Source organism: Schistocerca cancellata, chromosome 1, assembly GCF_023864275.1.
Source record: "Schistocerca cancellata isolate TAMUIC-IGC-003103 chromosome 1, iqSchCanc2.1, whole genome shotgun sequence".
NCBI classification, from domain to species: Eukaryota; Metazoa; Arthropoda; class Insecta; order Orthoptera; family Acrididae; genus Schistocerca; species Schistocerca cancellata.
The window spans coordinates 388228882-388232123 of record NC_064626.1 but is presented as its reverse complement, the minus strand read 5'-3'; positions in this window follow the sequence as shown (position 1 = coordinate 388232123).

The window sequence follows — 3242 nt, the reverse complement described above, 5'->3', positions numbered from 1 at the left end:
TTTCTGGCCATTATTGTACATTTTCCAAATTAGAGGCGGTGCTTCTGTTCCTCTGTTGTACTGATGTTCAGTGTTTGTTAGTTGTTTGGTTTCATGCTCCATGAGTCATTTGCATGATTAATCGTAATTATGTGGAAAAAGTGTCGGAAGATCCATGCGGCTTTGCGGATGATGCTGTAGTATACAGAGAAGTTGCAGCATTAGAAAATTGTAGCGAAATGCAGGAAGATCTGCAGTGGATAGGCACTTGGTGCAGGGAGTGGCAACTGACTCTTAACATAGACAAATGTAATGTATTGTGAATACATAGAAAGAAGGATCCTTTATTGTATGATTATGTGATAGCGGAACAAACACTGGTAGCAGTTACTTCTGTAAAATGTCTGGGAGTATGCGTGCGGAACGATTTGAAGTGGAATGATCATATAAAATTAATTGTTGGTAAGGTGGGTACCAGGTTGAGATTCATTGGGAGAGTCCTTAGAAAATGTAGTCCATCAACAAAGGAGGTGGCTTACAAAACACTCATTCGACCTATACTTGAGTATTGCTCATCAGTGTGGGATCCGTACCAGATCGGGTTGACGGAGGAGATAGAGAAGATCCAAAGAAGAGTGGCGCATTTTGTCACAGGGTTATTTGGTAAGCGTGATAGCATTACGGAGATGTTTAGCAAACTCAAGTGGCAGACTCTGCAAGAGAGGCGCTCTGCATCGCGGTGTAGCTTGCTCGCCAGGTTTCGAGAGGGTGCGTTTCTGGATGAGGTATCGAATATATTGCTTCCCCCTACTTATACCTCCCGAGGACACCACGAATGTAAAATTAGAGAGATTCGAGCACACACGGAGGCTTTCGTACAGTCGTTCTTCCCGCGAACCATACGCGACTGGAACAGAAAAGGGAGGTAATGACAGTGGCACGTAAAGTGCCCTCCGCCACACACCGTTGGGTGGTTTGCGGAATATAGATGTAGATGTAGATGTAGACATTCATATTAGACATTGATATGTCAATACAACTTCATGCTGATTATATGCCAAATTATTATTATTGGATATAAAAGAAATCTACTCACCAAGAATGGCAGGAGAACACACATTTTAAAGGTATTACAGTTTGCAAGCTTTCAGAGCGAGTGGCTCCTTCTGGCAGACAGATTGAAGGGGAAGAAAGGGGATGAAGCAGGACTGGTGAGTTTTAGGAAAAGGGGTAGAGTTTGGAAAAGTTGCACAGAACCCCAGATCAGTTAAGACTTACCAGAAGGTCTCTCCCCAATGTTTGCAATGATTTGAAGTGCAAAAGTGGCTGAAGTAAGTTGTTTTAGGAGCTCCAAAATATGTTTTTTCCAGTACTTCTCATTAATGTGGACACCTAAAAAACATTATTTATCATTTCTTCTGTTGCTGCGTGTATGTTTGGATTGATGAGAATGCTAGTGTCATCCTCAGAAAGAACTAATTCTGCTTTTTGTATGTTATACAGAAGGTCATTTACCTATGCAAGAAACTATAGTGGATCTAGATTGAGCTTTGTGGAACCCCATATGTGCTTTATCCCCAGTGAGAAGAATCTCCCCTGCTTACATTGGTTGATTTATTATGTATTAATTTCTGCATGCTTTTATTTAGATACAATATTATCCATTGGTTTGCTTATACCAACAATTCCATAAAAGAATGAGATTTTCACTCTGCAGCGGAGTGTGCGCTGATATGAAACTTCCTGGCAGATTAAAACTGTGTGCCCGACCGAGACTCGAACTCGGGACCTTTGCCTTTCGCGGGCAAGTGCTCTACCAACTGAGCTACCGAAGCACGACTCACGCCTAGTCCTCACAGCTTTACTTCTGCCAGTATCTCGTCTCCTACCTTCCAAACTTTACAGAAGCTCTTCTGCGAAACTTGCAGAACTAGCACTCCTGAAAGAAAGGATACTGCGGAGACATGGCTTAGCCACAGCCTGGGGGATGTTTCCAGAATGAGATTTTCACTCTGCAGCGGAGTGTGCGCTGATATGAAACTTCCTGGCAGATTAAAACTGTGTGCCCGACCGAGACTTGAACTCGGGACCTTTGCCTTTCGCGGGCAAGTGCTCTACCAACTGAGCTACCGAAGCACGACTCACGCCCGGTCCTCACAGCTTTGCTTCTGACAGTATCTCGTCTCCTACCTTCCAAACTTTACAGAAGCTCTTCTGCGAAACTTGCAGAACTAGCACTCCTGAAAGGAAGGATACTGCGGAGACATGGCTTAGCTACAGCCTGGGGGATGTTTCCAGAATGAGATTTTCACTCTGCAGCGGAGTGTGCGCTGATATGAAACTTCCTGGCAGATTAAAACTGTGTGCCCGACCGAGACTCGAACTCGGGACCTTTGCCTTTCGCGGGCAAGTGCTCTACCAACTGAGCTACCGAAGCACGACTCTCATTTTGGAAACATGTATGAAAATGGTCGAAACTCGGGACGGAGAAAAAAAGCTCATCTTCCACCTTTTTTTAAAATTTATTTATTGACGCAGAGGTTTTGGCGCCAGTATTTATCTTTGTGTCTACAAAGCGTGCCTGTGTAGCGCTACATATATTCGATGGCAGAAGTTAGTTGTGGCGGCACGTACGAACATTTTTCATAACTTCCACTTGCTTTGCACTCGATTCTAAGCCGCAGGCAGTTTATTGGATTACAAAAACAGGAAAAAAAGTGCAGCTTAGATTCGAGTAAATACGGTAAGCCATGTCTCCGCAGTATCCTTTCTTTCAGGAGTGCTAGTTCTGCAAGTTTCGCAGAAGAGCTTCTGTAAAGTTTGGAAGATAGGAGACGAGATACTGGCAGAAGTAAAGCTGTGAGGACCGGGCGTGAGTCGTGCTTCGGTAGCTCAGTTGGTAGAGCACTTGCCCGCGAAAGACAAAGGTCCCGAGTTCGAGTCTCGGTCGGGCACACAGTTTTAATCTGCCAGGAAGTTTCAATTCCATAAAACCTCAGTTTTCTGGGACAATATTGTGATTACAATTAAATGCCTTAAATATATCACAGAAAATGCCAACTGAAGCTATTGTGTTATTTAGTGCTTCTAAATTTGGTAAGTGAGTGTGTAAATATTAATAAACGAATTTCCATTATTTTTGATAAAGGAAATTAGTTTTCTGCGTGAGTCCATCTGCAATCATTGTTATTGTGTTAATAAAACTAATCACTTTTTTAAATTTCTTCAATTATTGAGATGTGTCAACTACTGTCATCACCAGA